General features: G+C 47.7%; 1 protein-coding gene and 1 non-coding gene across 2 annotated transcripts in view; both read left to right on the forward strand.

Moving 5' to 3' along the window:
- LOC107130694 (uncharacterized) overlaps nt 1-17,801 on the forward strand; it is a 309,505-nt gene that overhangs the window by 195,225 nt on the left and 96,479 nt on the right. The window contains exons 7-8 of the mRNA XM_073999932.1: nt 3,819-3,947; nt 11,373-11,490. The gene's annotated coding sequence lies outside the window, so the exon portion shown is untranslated. The remainder of the gene's footprint in view (nt 1-3,818; nt 3,948-11,372; nt 11,491-17,801) is intronic.
- On the forward strand, nt 12,548-12,708 carry LOC123575427 (U1 spliceosomal RNA). Its single transcript, XR_006700714.2, has one exon. It is a non-coding gene; the product is annotated as a U1 spliceosomal RNA (small nuclear RNA).

Below are 17,801 nucleotides of genomic sequence, written 5' to 3' on the forward strand. Positions count from 1 at the left end.
GCCACTGTGCCTGACTGAGTAGCTGCTTTTTTTTTTTTTTTTTTTTAAATCCTTGATTTACAGATGAAGACCAGAGAGGCTCGGCTGACTTGCCATGTTGACACAGTTTCTAACTGGCGGGGACTGGCTCAGAGCTGGGCAGACTATGCACTTCCCACCCTGCCCCGCACCCCATGCTCAGCCTGCTGGATTTGAATCTAGCAAGCGTTGGGGCCAGGCTCTGCTGACTCCCTGTGAGAAGGAGTATCTGTTTCTATGTCCTTTTATGCGGCCTTCTCCAGAGGGAAAGAACATATCCCAAAATTGGAGCTTGCACTCAGGAGCTTCCCAGGGAAAACAGTTCCGCTGTGTGCCATCTGTAGCTCCTGCAGGTACCATAGTCTACCTCCGTGGTCTATTTTCAGTGGGCGATGGTGTTTTGATGATTTTTACATCATGAACCCAAGTGCCGCTGCTCATTTTGAAGCTAGTTCACTGTCTCCTGCCAAGTGGCCAAGGGCTCCTACCCTAGCTCTTGGTGACTAGTCCTCGCTGCCATCTGCCCACCCAGTTGGCCCCACTGCCTGAGCCACGTTCTGGTGGCATCCAAGGCCAGCAGCTGTGCAGGATGAGTCACCTTGCTGGTAGCAGAGCTGGTGATTAGTCAATGTTGTGTGTTATACCCTGGGTCTCTCCGTCTTTCCAACAGAGACCTGCCTAACATGTGGGACTGCCTGTCCTTGTTCAGGTTACCTAGCCCCTGTGCAATTCACCTTCCGGTTGGAGAAGGAAGATAATATGGCCCTGCCTCTTGGCCTGTGGAGAGGAATGGATGATCTGAAACTGTGGCTTGCTTGATATTGTGCTGGCAGAGAGGAGAACAGATGTTAACACAGAGCACACCTCTGCCCTGAACCTCCTGGGAGCCTCGGAGATCCTGAGTCTGCCTGGCCTTGGCATTCAAGCTCCTCAGACATCAGAGCACAGCATTGGGCCCAGCATGACCTTCTGCGGTCCCAGGCGACATCAGGGATGTGTTGTCAGTGTCCTTAGAAAGCCCATGGCTTGCTTGGCCACATCAGGTGCAGGTACCTCAGTCAGTGACACAGCAGGTGGATATCCCATCCTTGAGAATTGTGTCAGGTGGGAGGATAGCCAGAGGATCTGGGGGCAGCCACCTGCCCCTTCAGTCCCAGGCTCCAGCACCTCCCATCAGACCTTCCTCTTCACTCCCTGCTTCTCCCACCGATTATTGGCATTGGCATATTTCTGAGCGAGTTCTCTCCTAGTGGCTTGTCACTCTGTGGGTGGGCAGTGACCCCCGCTGAGCAGGTTCAGCGTTTTCAGGTGGGGCTATGACCTTCTGTTTTGCACTGGGCTGCAAACACCCCGGTCTGCCCAGGATTCTTGGCAGCTCCTGGGAGAAGCTTAGAAATTTTAATTTCTTTAATTTCCATGGAACATTGTTTTGTGTGTGTGGCTAAAAACATTAATTAAAAACGTTAATCAGTTTGGCTGCCTTGGAAAAAGGGTCTTTTTTCTGCAGGAGCCATCATGCTGGGTTATTGCAATCCCCTCTTCCCAGCCCCTTACAAGGAGGCGAGGACATCAGCTTGCAAACCGACACTTCAGCCCTGTATTTGCAGATTTGTCTCTTGGTGTCAGGCAGCCTCCTTAGCTCCTCTGAACTTTAGTTTCCACATCTGTAAAATGGGAAGAAAGGGTATGTCTGTCTCCTGACTTCTTGGGGATTCTGTGTGTGTGTGTGTGTGTGTGTGTGTGTGTGTGTGTGTGTGTTCAGTGAGGTCCCAGGAGAATAGTCCTTAGTGAAATGTCTTCTACAGCATTTGCCAGTAACGGCGCTGTTGTTGTAATTAGCTGGATTTCCTTGGTAGTTTACAGAGTGCCTCTTTTACGCACTGTCTCATTTAATCCTGTCAGCGCACCTGGCAGACGAGTAGTGTTTGAATCCACTCTTTTTCACAGATGAGTACACTGGGAAGGGAGGGTTGCAGCCAGGCCTGGAGCTAAGAACCTTTGACTGAAGCCCCAGGCTTTGGCCCAGTCTCACTGCCTTCATTTGTTCCCTTGGCCCCATGTGCTGAGCCCCTACACTAAGTCACTGTGGCGAGATAGAGAGAGGGGAGGCCTTTTCATTTCCTCTTGGGAGGAGAGGAAGAAGTTAAGTCTCTAGCATTTGCCTAAGTGGTACTAATAAAAGCTGACGTGTCTATGGGCTTATAATATCCAGAGACAAGTGCTAAACTCTGCAAAGATTCTCACTGAACACCAGGAACAAGCCTCTAAGATGAGAAACTGAGGCTCAGAGAGCTCACGTTTGAGTACTTGTTCAGGGTCCTGAAAAGTCTCTTTAGGTAGTAGAACTGGGACGCCATCCCAGGAAGCCTGAGAAGAGCCCACCGTCAACCAGGAGGCTGTGCCTCTGCTCTTTTTGGGTAATGAAGCAAATGCATTTTGACAATAAGGCTAAAAGTGCTTTCCCAGTCACAATGCCTGAGGCGTGTGGGAGGCTGCCCACTGGGGAGCCCGGAGGCGCTGAGGACAGCATCTTTCTGCGGGCCTAGCTAGTCAAGGGGACTTTTCAGGGTAAGGGGGAATTCACTCTGTGCTGCTGGGAACTGGACTCTGAGTGCAGGATGCGTTAAGCCAGCACCGAATGGGAGGAGGTGAGGACTCTGAGGCTTGCAGAACCATTGCAGGCCTATCCGTGATACCAACACATCTAAGGAAGGAAGACGATAGACAACCAGAGGGCCTCAGAGAAGAAACTTATGGCCAAGTTGTTCCTCGGGGAGAGATGAGGAAATCCAAGTGGGGAATACAAGCCCCCCGCCCTCCGTTCTTGCCTGTGGGGCAAGGATGTTTCATCAGCTATTCCAGAGTTAAGAGCAAATTCCCCTTCAGAACTTTGCAGGGTTCTTTATTCTGAGTTTGTGCTGACTAAGCTTCATCTCATTCATGATTTGGCTGCCAAAGAATAGGGGGTGGGGGGCCTGAAAAGGGAAAAGGGTACCCTATTGTAAATGTACAAATGGGGTGTTCTGTGGGGGCCACACCGGAGCATCACGGTTCTTGGAAGGACAGAGAAGGTCAGTGCCTGAACCCCCAGGCTAAGTACGAGACGCTGCTTCAGGGTAGCGTAGAAGGGTGGCTCCTGGACCTCATCCTCCACACTGTCCCACCCCTTTTGACCACCTCATCTAGCCATCCTGATGATCAGTTAAGAATCTCTGGTGGGGCTACATTTTTTTGTTTCCTGAATAATGCATGAGGTCCACAGAACACATGTTACCAGATGACAGTGTTGGGCTCAGATAAAACTTACAGCAAAGTTAATCTGATGCAGCCTCCATGGCTCACAGGATCCCCACTGTGTATGAAATGGGCTGGGCACCCAGGGACCGGCCATTCTCAGAATGAAGTTATTGGGTATGTTTCTTATTCATCTCTACCTAGTTTTCTTGGAAGAAGGTGAATGAAAATGCTGTAGTAGGGGAGGGAAACATGATTAATGGGTAGGGGCTTATGAGTCAGAAAGATCCAACCATCACTTCTGGCCTGGCTGCCTGTGTGACTTCAGAAATGGGGGATATCAAAACCGATCTCATAGGTTTAAATGGTTTAATGTATATAAAATGCCTAACACAGTGCTTGGCACATAAACATTGCTCATTAAACGTCTTCTCTTCTTGTGCTCCTCATTCAGCGTATAGTAAATATGCAGTCTTTATCTTTTAAATGAATGAAACATCTCATTACCAAATCTATTCAAGGTAAACATTAGTATTAATATGTATCCTTTTTTTATGTGTTCCTAGAATCCTGTTACACTTGGGATTTAGGCACTTTCAATCTGAAAAAAACATATCCCTTCAGCACTCTGGATGGACTTGAGTATTGTCCTTACCTGAACTAAAGCTGGAGTATTTTGAGATTGGAGAATTAAGGTAAGGGACTTCATCCTCCTGATCCTTGTGAAACCAAACATAGCTTTTGGAGTTGATGATCTCCTGCAGCACAACCTGGGTTGTGGTTCTTGACCTCTCGGCGTGTCTTCCTGTGCCACTCCAATGTGCTTGGGAAGCTGGCTCCCCATAACCTCACCTTGACCTGGTTCTCAGAGTCTAGTCCACTTATTCATTGTGCCTACGAAGCTCTCCCTCTATCCCTAGTGGAGGGAGGAGCCCACCATCTCCTAGTGAATGCCCCACTTGTAGCAGAAGCTGCAGGATGCTCCAGCTGTCTTGCGAAAACATGTGGAGACAGCCTTGGGGAAAAGAGGAAAAGGTGGGGTGAGGGTTGTATAGTCAGATTGAAACACCTTCGGGACATCCAGAACATGAGCTCTTCCTCCTTTCCCAGCCAATCTGTGCTTCCTCCTTTCACCTCCTTGAATTCCATGCTCCTTCCACACTAAGGCGGAGGGTGCAGGGGGTAAAGGGTTAGAGGTTAAGACTGAACGCTTCAGTAGACTTGGGTTTTCTTGGTTTTGCTACTTGCCTCCCTTTGGACAAGTCACTCAGCCTCTCAAAGCCTTGATCTCCTCATTAGTAAAATAGGAGATATTGTATGTGTTGAATGAGATATTGGAGAAAAACAGCTTATAGCATGCTGCCTTGCACTGAGGAAGAAATGCTCCAAAATGCAAGAGAGTTTTTGCAAATTATTCATCAATTATACCATTTAGAATTCCTTCCATGTACCAGGTTATTTTGAAGTCTTTCATTTGCTGTCCCCCCAGTCTTTCACCTATCACCAAGTCAGCCTGGGAAACAGCTGAGAATCACCTTCCCAGTTGTGCGCAGCCCCTCACCCAAAGCAGAGTCGATTACTTCCTCCACTGGACAGCAGCGGGCAAGTGAAGACATGGCTCCATTATACCATGCCTACTGCACTGGATTGAAATGTCCCTTGCCCCTTCCCCTGCCCATTCCCCTGCCCATTCCCCCTATTGCTGGTGAAATTGCTTAGAGCAAGGACTGTTTTACACATCCCAAGATCTGGCATAATGCCTGACCCAGGGGGAAAGAACAAATGAATAAGTAATTAAAAGGAGAGGGAAAAAGAGACAGAGAAATAACCAAAAGAAGAAAGTTTTTTAAAGGTTCAGAGGAAAGAATGAGGTCAGTTGCAATTTTTTTTAAAGTAAGATGTTGGAAAGAATAAACGACATGATGAAAAGGAAACTGGCGTGATTCCTATCATGAATTTGAAAGTTATGCAAGGGTGGAAAGGTGGGTGAGAAGGTGTGGACTGGTGAGAAGACAGAGAAGTCAGAACTGAGAACACAGCAGATAACTGTACTCCTGTTGTGCTACATATATCATCTTTTGTATTGTGCCTTAAATTTTCAAAAGCGCATTTGCATTTCAAATCTGCTGTGATAGTCAGTATTCCTGTGGCAGGCAGAGGTGAAGAGCATGAGGCCTTGCCCTTCAGTCAAGATGGGGAGACTGGCACACATACGATACTCCATACTCCCTAGGTGTATGTAAGGATGGTGGAGGGGACTTTCTCCATGCAGGGAGACTTCCTGGAGCAGGTGCTGCCTCTTGTGGCTCTTGAAAGATGCTTGTCAATAAAGCACACTGGGAGCCAAGGTGCTGTTTAGCAATTAAAAATGCTTTCCGTTGTTTAGAGCTCAGCACCTTTGTGCATTCATATTATGCATTCATTTTCATTTCATTGTTGAATTTCTCACTTCTGCTACTACAATGTCTACAGCTGACAAACCTTCCTTGGGAGCCCTACGCAGCCTTTTTTTTTTTTTTTTTTTTTTTTTTTGAGATGGAATCTTGCTCTGTCGCCCAGGCTGGAGTGCAGTGGTGCAATCTCAGCTCACTGCAAGCTCCACCTTCCGGGTTCAAGCCATTCTCTTGCCTTAGCCTCCCGAGTAACTGGGACTTCAGGCACCCGCCACCACGCCCGGCTAATTTTTTTGTATTTTTATTAGAGACGGGGTTTCACCGTGTTAGGCAGGATGGTCTCGATCTTCTGACCTCGTGATCCACCCACCTCAGCCTTGTAGCTCTTTTTGACCCTCAGGGACAGTCATTGAATTATGTCTTGGGAGACGATGCTCCTGATGCAGGCTTAAGGAGCAGGAGAGCATACAGGGGCAGCAGCCTTTCCAGCTGATCCCCATGCCCTGTTGCACCTGGAGGGCTGGAATAAGCTATTCACATATTAGGGAAAAAGGCTGATGGGACCTCAGTCATGTGGCAGAGAATCTGAAAGCCAAAAACTTGGCAGGTCTGTGTCGGGGTGGGGTGACGGAGAGACATTTCCCTAGAATTCAGCTGCTGGGAGCAGAAAGACAGAACAGGGGCAAGTGCTGGGTTTCTGAGGCCCGCAGTGTTGAGCACAGCCTCAGGCAGTCTGTTCTATGACAGAACCTGAAGAAAGGCCCAGGCATTTGCGTCTGTGCCCGCAGTTCTACTTGACCTAAAGGCACTTCTCGCACTGGGAGCCTGCCTGTCTGTACCTGCCTAGAAATCAGCCTGGCTGGGACACACACCGATTGGAGGGCATCCTCACCTTTCCCACCCATGAGTCAGGACTGTTGCCTGCCATGCAGCAAAGGCACCAGGAACAGAGCCAGACACTTAGGGTCTACCCCAGGCTCCACCTACCACTGCCTATGTGACTCTAGGCGAGTCTTTTACAGCTTGTCAAACTTCTCTCTTTCTTAAAAAAAAAAAAAAATTCTTGCCAGGCACAGTGGCTCACACCTGTAATTCCAGCATGTTGGGAGGCTGAGGTGGGTGGATCACTTGAGGCCAGGAGTTTGAGACCAGCCTGGCCAGCATAGTGAAACCCTGTTGCTATTAAAAATACAAAAATTAGCTGAGCATGGTGGCACACACCTGTAATCCCAGCTACTTGGGAGGCTTAGGCACAAGAGTCACTTGAAACCAGGAGGCAGAGGTTGCAGTTAGCCAAGATCGTGCCACTACGCTCCAGCCTGGGCGACAGAGCAAGACTGTCTCAAAACACACATAAAAATTAAAAAAAAAAAATTTTTTTTTAAGTCAGGGACTTAGCTATGTGGCCCAGGCTAGCCTCCAATTTCTGGGCTTAAGCGATCCTCCCACCTCAGCCTCCTGAGTAGCTAGTACTACAGGCACACACCACACACCCAACCAGACTTCAATTTTCCCAGCCACATCATGGACCAGAAGCCACTTGGTCTGCTTGTGAGGATGACGGAACCTTGCCCGAGGAAATGGGCAATGAATGGGAGCCTGTTTGTTTCTCCTTCCAGCTCCTGACCCTCTCAGTGTCATTCTTGCTCACCCCTGGCCCCACTCCCTGGATATGCAGACAGGATGGGCTTCTTCCCTTTAGACCCTCACTTGCTCTTTTGGACTCCTCTCCTGGCCTTGCCTCCCCCTGGTGTCATCTGCTGGCTCCCTGCCTGATACTGCCACACTGGCCATGCTGGCCCCCTGGCCTTTGTTGACACCGCATCAGCAGGCTCCCGCTTCCCTGTCAAGGGATACAAGCCGGCACCAGTCTTTCGCCACAAGGTGTGTGTGTAAAGATTGCTTCCTGTACTTGATGTCCACAGGATTTTAAAGAACTCTCGGCCCACTCGGAACTCTACACTTGAAACAGAAACATCTTCTCAAAACACCTTTGGTATTGGCCCATTTCTCTATTACTGTTTCTTGTGGTTTCATATTGAGGTTTTTGGTGCATTGCAATTGCCCTGGAGTTTATTTTTAGTAGTAAAGACAGAGTTCAATTAATGTCAAAACATGAGGGTAATTGCAGAGGAAGGATTAGTAAGTCTAGGGGAAAATGTGCCTAATTTTTTTTTCTTCTGATAACATCTTTCACTGATCATACACCGTCACACCCACAGATACGGAGCTTCCTCTGTGATGCCTGTAATGAGCTAGGCCCAAGCGGGGAGCAGTGGCTGTGGCTGTGCCAACCCCTGAAAATGAAAGCATTTCTGAGTGTCTTTCAGTCCAGCTCACATAGCAGCCAGCCACACAGGTGACCACCCTCTGCCGCTGTCACTATGGGTGTTGATTATCATTATGGTTTTCAGGAAAGGCTGGGCTTTGGCATAGTCAAGTCTGATCCTCTCCCTGAGGGCATTTCTTCTGTCTCCAGAAGCAGCATTTCACTTTCCTGAACATCGTCTCTCCTCCCCTGGATTGCAGGGTCTGGGGCTTGTTCTCCGTCTGCTTCCAGCTTTTGGCATTTTGACAGCACATAGGACATGCTTGGCGAACGTTTTCTTGGGTTGAGTGAATTCAGGACACTGACTTGGGGCTGGAAAGGCAAAGTGAGGAAGAAAGTATTCCCCCTTCAGAAGCTCCCCAGTCTGTCTTGAGAAACAAAGGCAGCCCTGCCGTCTGCCCGGGACTTTACAGTTTATAAAGTGATTGCTCATCCTTTCTCCTTTCTTGTAATGCACAAATATCAAACGAGAACCTGCGGCGTGCGACTGTGCGGGGTGCCTGTGCCTGGAATAAAGGAGAAAAGCCGCTGTGCTTTCTCTGAAGGAAATCGCAGAGAGTGAAGCCAGCTTCATGATCCCAGAATTTCACAGATGAAGGGACTGGAGGCTTGGAGCAATTGCATTGCTTGAGATCCCCCCTGCTCATGGATGGTGGCTCTCAAATCAGTGCACGAGTCTTCTGAATCCCTTAAATCTTCCCTGTGCCCGCCTGTTCTCCTGGCACATTCTTTGTACTCTCTCATGCTGCTCCTCACCCCCTCTCCATACGTCTCTACTTCACCACCATTGTTCTCTGCCCACTCCTAGCCCCTTCTTTCAGCTCTGTTTCTTCTGAAGATGAAACAGAAAGGCACTTTCTCTCTACAGTGCCTTTTGTGGGAAGGGATCTGCTGATAGGGGGATGTGTTTGGGAACATGGTCTCTCCAACCTTCCCTGGGAGCAGAGCCTCGGGTCTCACCGAACCCACCTCCCCAGCACTTTGTGTGGTGACTGGAAGGCGGTAGCCATTCCCTCCTGTCCTCTCTGCCCTTGTCCACTTCCCTGCTATGAGTCAGGTGCTGAGATAGACTGTGAGGAGTAAACAGAGTAGATAAAAAAAGAGCTTTATCCTTCTTTAAAGTCTTTAAAATACACAGGTGTATTAGTCAGAATTTTCCAGAGAAACAGGACCAATGGAAGATGCAGATCGATGCATATCCATGTCTATATCGATATCTACTTTGATATTTAAATCTGTATCTAGGAGATTTATTTATTATAAGGTATTGGCTCATGCAATTATGGAGCCTGAGGGGTTCTGTGATTTGCCACCTGCAAGCTGGAGACCTAGGAAAGCAGCTGTTGTATCAGAAAGGGCAGAGGGCTGGAGAGCCTGTGGTGTAGATTCCAGTCTGGGTTCGAAGGCCTGAGAACCAGGAATGCCAAGGGCAGGAGAAGATCGGTGTCCCAGCACAAGCAATCAGGCAGAGATGAAATTCAACCTTCTTGTGCCTTTCTGTTCTATTCAGGTCCTCAGTGGGCTGAGCGAGGCCCACCCCGCATTGGAGAGGACCATCTGCTTTACTCAGTCTCCTGGTTGAAATGATAACCTCATCTGGACATACTCAGAAATGCTGTTTAACCAGCTCTCTGGAAATCCTGTGGACCAGTGAAGTTGACACACAAAATTAACTATCACACTGCAGAGGCACAGTCTATTTACCTGTATTTACTGGGTAACGTGCATCTCAGCTCACCAGGCTGGTTTCACTGCCTTGGCCCAAAGCTGCCCTTTGAGTGTTGATCCCTAGCTGACCCCTTTGATCCTTCATAGCCCCATCTTTAAAACAAGAACCCTGAATCAAGTGACTGTAAGAGCCTCTCTTGTCCTGTCCTGATTGTATCCTGGCTTTGAGTGTTTGCCTAAGCTGAGCCCGATTGACCGTTGTCATCTTTGTCTCTTTCTTGCTCAGACATCAGTTAGGTATTTATTGAACACGCTGTGTTCACAGCATCCGGCTCCTGAGACTGGACACAGCTCTTGACTCCTGGTTTTGCTCTTTGCAACCTATTGGACCACTTTCCTTTTAAGATACACCCCTCACATTATAGCAATGTATCTAATTGTTTGTTCATTTTCTTAATTGTGCATCATATCAGTCCATCAGTCAGTTTTCCTCCTGAAATATGCTAAGTATTGAGAATTATAATAGATACTATTAAGCGCCACTAATAAAGTGCTATCCTTAGAGTAGTAGTAGTGTTTGAGGCGATGGTTGTGTTAGTACTAGTAGTCATCAAGATGGCTATGAAGAGACTACTTCTAATCTACCAGTAATCATGGTAAAAATAGTAATAGCTCAAATGCATTATTCATGGTGTTTCAAGCACTTTACATTATATTATCTCATTTACTCTTCACAACCTGTGAGGAAATGGAGATGATTATGTAATATGCTCAAGTTTGCAAATGAAGGAATCTTCCTGCGGAATGTTCTGGGCTTTTGCATAATTTCAAAATTTCTTTTCTTTTTTTTTTTTTTTTAACTTAAGGTTAATGTTTAGAAGCTTTTACTAATGCAAGGACCATTTGCTAAATCTGTATAAGTGCTACACATTTGGGTATCTCCATCCCAACATACCTCTTACTGCCATTGCCTGAAAGCAGACACCTTCTCCTCCCTCCCTCAAGGACCTCTGAGCTTGCACTCCAATTCCTCCCCCACACTCACCTTTCTCCTTTCTGTTCGTCTTGGGATCCAGGTTTATTTGAGGAGTTAGGAAAAGCTCCTCAAATATTTCCTTCAACTTTTGCTCCCCACGGGGACTATCTTACCCTGCTCCCATTAAACTCTGAATAATGTTATCAGCCTGAAAAATGGATTGGCATAAGTGTGTAATGTCGAAGCTGGGAGGGACTGTGGTGGCCATCCAGCCCCCTGCTTTCAATGACACTTGAGGAAAATCGAATCCAAAGACCAAAAGCAGCCGGGATCGGTGGCTCAATCCTATAATCCCAGCACTTTGGGAGGTTTTATTCTTAAATTTGTAACAGTAAATAACAGAACCTCCACCCAGCATCCAGGCCTCTCATTCTCTCCCTCATTCCCAGGTATAGGCCGGGTTTCAGAAACCCTGCACCACATAGACCCTGGGCCTGAGTTGCTGTGATTAATAATGACTCTGGTGGTAATTTGTGTCCTTTTGCTTGTAACTGTTTCCTTTTTAGTTTGGTCACCCTCCCAGAGCTGGATGCAACGGAGGCATACTCACTGTGGGATGCAGGGCATCCTGCATCCTGCGGAATTTTTTTTCCTCCAAAAATGAAACCTCGAAGTTAGGACATTGTCCTGTCCATGGACTGTACAACAACACTGAGCCTCAAGGACTCATATTGGCATTTTTCTTCTTTCACAGAGCGTGAGCACCTTGGCTTCAAGCTCACGAGAAATCAGATCAGGACTTAACGCTGGGTTAAACAAAAGTTTCATAAAGATAGAATCAAGGAAAAAAAAAAAAAAAAAGAGAAACCAATGTAAGTGCCATCCTCCCTGAATTGCATCTTACCTGAGTCTTCAGCCGCCGCCCCCTGATGCTGTGGGAGGAAACGGGAAAGTGACTGGCCATGGGGACATAGGTGGGGGAGTGTGAGGGTTAGTGGTAGTAGGGAGGTAGTGCTTCTGTGAAGCCAGACAGGAGACCTGAGCCTGGCTCTCTGCTTTGCTGCTTGCCAGCCCTCTGGCTGGGAAGAAGGCTCTTGGCCGTTGTGAGCCTCGGTTTCCTCTGCAGAGTGGGCTGTTCTGAGGACTGGCTGACATTGCTGTCCGTCACTCTTCCAGGACCCTGAGGATTTCAGCTCTACCCATGGGCACTGAACTGAACATTCACTGGTCATTTGGTTCTAGTTTTTTTTTTTTTTTTTTTTTTTAAAGGAGTTTTACTCTTGTTGCCCAGCCTGCAGTGCAATGGCGTGATCTCAGCTCACCACAATGTCTGCCTCCCAGGGTCAAGTAATTCTCCCCAGTAGCTGGGATTACAGGCATGAGCCACCACATCTGGCTAATTTTGTATTTTTAGTAGAAACAGGGTTTCTCCATGTTGGTCAGGCTAGTCTCAAACTCCCGACCTCAGGTGATCCACCTGCCTCAGCCTCCCAAAGTGCTGGGATTATAGGAGTGAGCCACCGAGCCTGGCCGCTTCCGGTCTTTGGATTCGATTTTCCTCAAGTGTCATTGAAAGCAGGGGGCTGGATGGCCGGCCGGCCGGCCTTCCTTCCTTCCTTCCTTCCTTCCTTCCTTCCTTCCTTCCTTTCTTCCTTCCTTCTTTCTCTCTCTCTCTCTTTTGGAACATCCATACTTTCTGGCACTATAAGATGCTTAGGGCTTATCTTGTATATTTCCAGCCCCAGTTATAGAATCAGCCATTTCTTCAAGGATCCCCTGTCATTTTATTGGAGAAAGGACTTAGAATCCAAGATCTGGGTGCTGGATGTGCTTGAGGTGTTATTTCCTCCAGATCTTCTCAACCGACAGAGCAGTGAAATATATGTGTGTAGGGAGGATGGGGAGAACAATTTTTTAATATATATATGAATACTTATCTGGCAGGGGACATACCATGATTACGAAGGTGGTTTCCCAGGGTGAGGCTTATCCATTGCACTCCAGCTGTGCTGACCTCTGTGATTCCCCCAAATGTGGGAGACTTGACTGCATAATTTGTGGTAATGGGAGACTGCTTTTGCACTCTCCCCTGTAAAAAATTTTAAAAATAAATACATAAATAAATAAATGTATATATATGAATCCATGTGGATGCATGTATGTGTAAATATTTCTCCAGGTATCCATCTTATCTATGTAAAACTAACTATGAGTTCATACTGCTGTCTCCAACTCTAATTCATTACCACATTCACCCATTTTTTTTTGTTTGTTTTTTTGAAATGGAGTCTCACACTTGCCCAAGCTGGAGTGTAGTGGTGTGATCTCAGCTCACTGCAACCTCCCTCTCCCAGGTTCAAGCGATTCTCCTGCCTCAGCCTCCGGAGTAGCTGGGATTACAGGTGTCCACCATCACGCTTGGCTAATTTGTGTACTTGTAGTAGAAACGGGGTTTCACCATATTGGCCAGGGATGGTTTCGACCTCCTGACCTCAGGAGATCCAACCACTTCAGCTTCCCAAAGTGCTGGGATTACAGGCATGAGTCACCACGCCGGGACTCCATCCACTTTTAACAAACTTGGTTTTTTTGCCCACATTGATTGATAAAAGAAGGTAATGAACGGAGACGTTGGAAAGTTCACGTGGGGCAAGAACAGTGGGCTAAGAACATTGGACTTTTCCCTATGGTCAGTGTGGCCTCATACAACAAAAATCAAGATGAGTCAGATGCATGTAGAAAGAGACTCCGAAATGTGTACTGCCCAGATGTTTGCAAACCGGGACACTGTGTTATGTTCACAGGCCTTTGAATGTGTCTCTCCCTGGGCTCCATGTGCCCTTTCTGCTTTCTGGACTATCCTGTTCAGCTTCTGTCCTCCTACTGACAGCCTTTCCTGCTTCCCTTTCCCTCCCATGCCACTCCCACTCCGTACAACCTCTTCCCCTGCACACTGCTCCTAGAACCCCTGGGCTAGCCCCGTCGGGGTTGTCCTTGCCTTCCTGGGACCCGAGGCACACAGAATGAGGATGAAAGTGTTGACGTATCATGTAGAATCCCCCACCTGAGTTCTTTCTCAGCCAGGCATCCCAAACTCAATTGTCTACAGAGGCCAGACAGCCAATAAAAATAAGTGACGTGGGCCTCCTGGGCAGTCAGGAGGGCTTGGTGCAGAACTGGAAGCACCAGAAGTAACGAAGAGCCAGGAGATCAGGCCAGCACCTGCTCTGAGTGGTCAGGTACCTCCCTGGTTGCTTAGCAAGTCAGTTGTTGAGAAATGTTTTGACTATGGTCCTTGTGTATGCCCAGTATAAAGGGGGCAATGACCAGTCTGTGGCCACTGCTTATGGCCCTGAAAGTCTGCAGGCCCAGAGTGGCCAGACCTGGTTTTTCAAAGGAAAACTGGCAGGTGGGAAGGACAGAGGGCCTTGCCCCTTCCCATTTGCCTCCTGTGCCTGATAGTGTCACCGTAGCAATACTTTCCTGGAGGCAGCACTTTGTCCCATAGCAATAGTTGATTTAGTGTATAGGGCTTTTGTTGTTCTTGTTTATTCCCATACCTGGAACCAGCTGCGTTGTGCTACTAACAGAGATGACAGCCCAACCTGGAGCTCTACAAGGTCCTCCAGGCTTCTCAGTTCTGATCATCCCACCCGCAGATCCCATCACCAAAGGGGTGTACTTGCTTTATGCAGCTGCTGCTTCTCCCAGACCTCATTGTCCCCCTTGTGCCTTTTCCGTGTTCAATACATGGTTTGTTTTTTATCTGAAATTCTACCCGTTAAAACATCTGGTATGTTTCCTCTTCTCTTGCGAGGTGTATTTCTGTATTTCCTACCTTTGTATCCTCTGCTCGATTCAACTTGAAGCAGGTTTCCAAGCTCATCACTTGGAGGCCCAGGGCATTGCCACTGCCCCCCACCCCACCGCCCACCGCCCACCTGCAGGCCTGTGCCAGGAAGCCCTGTGTGCTGTCTGCACTCCATTTTGCTGCTTGTCCACAACCGTCAACCATGACTGCTCCTGAGGGGCTCGCCAGCAGCCCTGTTTCCCAGCCTGCTGTGTGTAAGGTGATGCTTCGGGTTTTCCACAGTGAACAATGGTTCCCAGAGTGGGCAGGACTCCCTGGTGTCTGCAAGGGTGTGTGACTGTGCAGGGTGGAAACAACCTTGTCAAAATAAACCAGGGCAGTGCTGAGGGGGGAAGTGAGGCTGGCTGGGGGGAAATGTGGGCTGAGTGCTTCTTGGGGGGTTTCCTCTGCACCAGTGCCTGGCCGCTCAAGGGTCCCAGAAGGCAGAGGCTGACACACTTCCTGTAACCCTTTCAGACTCGCCATTGGCCCCCACCAGATCAGGAATCTGTTTTCCCTTGTTCACCTTGAGCCAGTCACAGAGTGGGAAAGGTTTGGTTATAGAAGGAAAACAATCCTCCTTCCATCATTCCCCCTTTGCTGCTGTGTTCGTCCATTTGGGCTGCTGTAAGAAAATACCATAAACTCGGTGGTTTACAAACAACAATAATTTATTTCTCACAGTTCTTAAGGCTAAAAGTCCAAGATCAATGCGCTGGGAGATTTGGTGTGTGGTGAGAACCTGCTTCCTGGTTCAGTGTCTTCTTACTGCGTCCTCATATGGAGGAAGGGGTGAGAAAGCTTTCTGGAGCCTCTTTTGTCAATGCACTAACCCCATTCATGAGGACTCCACGCTCATGATCGGATTGCCTCCCAAAGGCCCTACCTCCAAATCCCATCACCTTAAGGGTTAGAATTTCAAATGTGAATTTTGGGGAGATAGCTACATTCAGACCATGGCAGCTCCCCAGCACAATCCTGCTCGACCGAACTCAGCTTCTTGACCAGGCACGTCAACAATCTTTCTGTCCCTCTGATGCCAGAACTTTATGTTTCTGAGGGTGAAACTTGAGTGATTAATTCACAGTATTCCTCGGGATTCCTCTCTGATTGTTGACTGCATAAATGAGCGAAAGACCTGGATAATCCCTAACAGGTGCCTGAGACTCACATCAGCCCTGGGTGATTCCCCATGGCCAGGGGCCCACCTCAGTTCCCAGGGACCCGTGGGCATGATCATTATGATGAGCCACTACTCTCCAACCTGGCCTCTGCACCTGTGTGACATTTTCCTCCCATTGCTTTACATGTTACTCTTTCTTATTCAGTAGAATGTGCAGATTGGTCAGGGTGTGTATTAGTTTCCTACAGCTGCTGTAACAAGTACCACAAACTAGGCTGCTCAAAACAACAGAAATGTATTCTCTCATAGTTGTGAAAGCCAGAAGTCTGAAATCAAAAAGTTGTGAGGGCTGTGTTCTCCCTGCAGATGCCCAGAAAAATCCTCTCTTCCTCTCTCCTGTCCTCTGCTGGTGGCTGGCCATCCTTGGTGCTCTTTGTCTTCTCATTGCATCATCCAAGTCTCTGCCTCCATCCTCCCGTGTCCTCTCCTGTGTGTTTGTGTCCAAATTTCCCTCTTCTTAGAATTGCATCTTCTCTAATCCAGCATGACCTCATCATAAGTCGATTACATCTGCAAAGACCCAATTTGCAAATAAGGCACATTCACAGGTACTGGGAGTTAGGACTTCAACATATCAGTTTTGGGGACACAGTTAAAACCACAACAGAGTATAAGGAGAAAATATTACAACTTCCTTTCTTTTCTTTTCTTTTCTTTCTTGTCTTTCTTTTCCCTTCCTTCCTTTCTTCCTCCTTCCCTCCCTCCCTCCCTCTCTCTCCTCCGCTCCCTCCCTCCCTCCCTCCCTCCCTCCCTCCTTCCTTCCTTCCTTCCTCCTTTCTTTTTTCTTTCTTTCTTTCTTTTTTTTTTGGTGGAGTCCCGCTCTTCTGCCCAGGCTGGAGTGCAGTGGCGTGATCTCAGCTCGCTGCAACCTCCATCTCCCAGGTTCAAGCGATTCTCCTGCCTCAGCTTCCCAAGTAGCTGGGACTACAGGTGCCTGCCACCACAGCTATTTTTTTTTTTTTTTTTTTTTTTTGTATTTTCAGTAGAGACGGGATTTCACCATGTTAGCCAGGATGATCTCAATCTCATGACTTTGTGATCTGCTTGCTTTCTTTCTTTTCTTTCTTTCTCTCTTTCTTTCTTTCTTTCTTTCTTTCTTTCTTTCTTTCTTTCTCTCTTATTTCTTTCTCTCTCTCTTTCTTTCTTCTCTCTTTCTCTCTCATTTCCTTCCTTCCTTCCTTCCTTCCTTCCTTCCTTCCTTCCTTCCTTCCTTCCTTCCTTCCTTCCTTCCTTCCCTCCCTCCCTCCCTCTCTTCCTTCCTTCTTTCCCTCCTTCTTCCTCTTCTCTCCTCTCTTCTCTTACCCTTCCCTCCCCTTTCCTTCTCTCTCCTCCCCTCCCCTCCCCTCCTCTTCTGTCTCCTCTGCTCCCCTGCCCTCCCCTCTCCTCTCCTTTCTTCTTCTTCTTTTTCTTCCTCTTCTCCCCTTCCCCTTCCTCTCCTTCTCCTTCTCCTTCTCCTTCTTCTTCTTCTTCCTCCTCTTCCTCTTCTCTCTGTTGCCCAGTCTGGAGTACAGTGGTAGGATCATGGCCCACTGTAGCCTAGACGTCCAAGGATGAAAAGATCCTCTCTCCTCAGCCTCCCAAGTACCTGGAACTACAGGTGTGTGTTCCCATGCCTGACTAGTTTTTATATTTTTTGTAGAGACAGGATTTCATCATGTTGCTCAGGCTGGTCTTGAAGAGATCCACTTGCCTCTGCCTCCCAAGGTACTGGGATTACAGGCGTACACAATTGTGCCTGGCCTGTTTATTTCTCTTTTATAAAATGTCTTTGTTTTCATCTCTGTTATAATAATAATATAGGCATTCATATGTGTAAATTATAAGTGAGTTCTTATATAGATTTGGGGGACTATTCTCCAACATGACTGATGAGGGCATAGTCAAAAGACAAATTAATCAGGCCACCAGTCTGATTTATGAAGGGTCCCTGTCTTAGTCTATTTGGGCTGCTATAACAAAATATCGTAGACTCAAGAGCTTAAACAGTAGACGTTTATATTCTCACAATGCTAGAGGTTGGGAAGTCCAAGGTCAAAGTTTGAACTGACTCGGTTTCTGGTGGGGGCTCTCCTCGTGGCTTGCAGATGGCTGCCTTCTTCAGTGTCCTTACATGGTTGTAGGAGCAGAGAGGGTTCTCTGGTGTTTCTTCT

This window comes from Macaca fascicularis, chromosome 8 (genome assembly GCF_037993035.2).
Source record: "Macaca fascicularis isolate 582-1 chromosome 8, T2T-MFA8v1.1".
Lineage (NCBI taxonomy): Eukaryota > Metazoa > Chordata > Mammalia > Primates > Cercopithecidae > Macaca > Macaca fascicularis.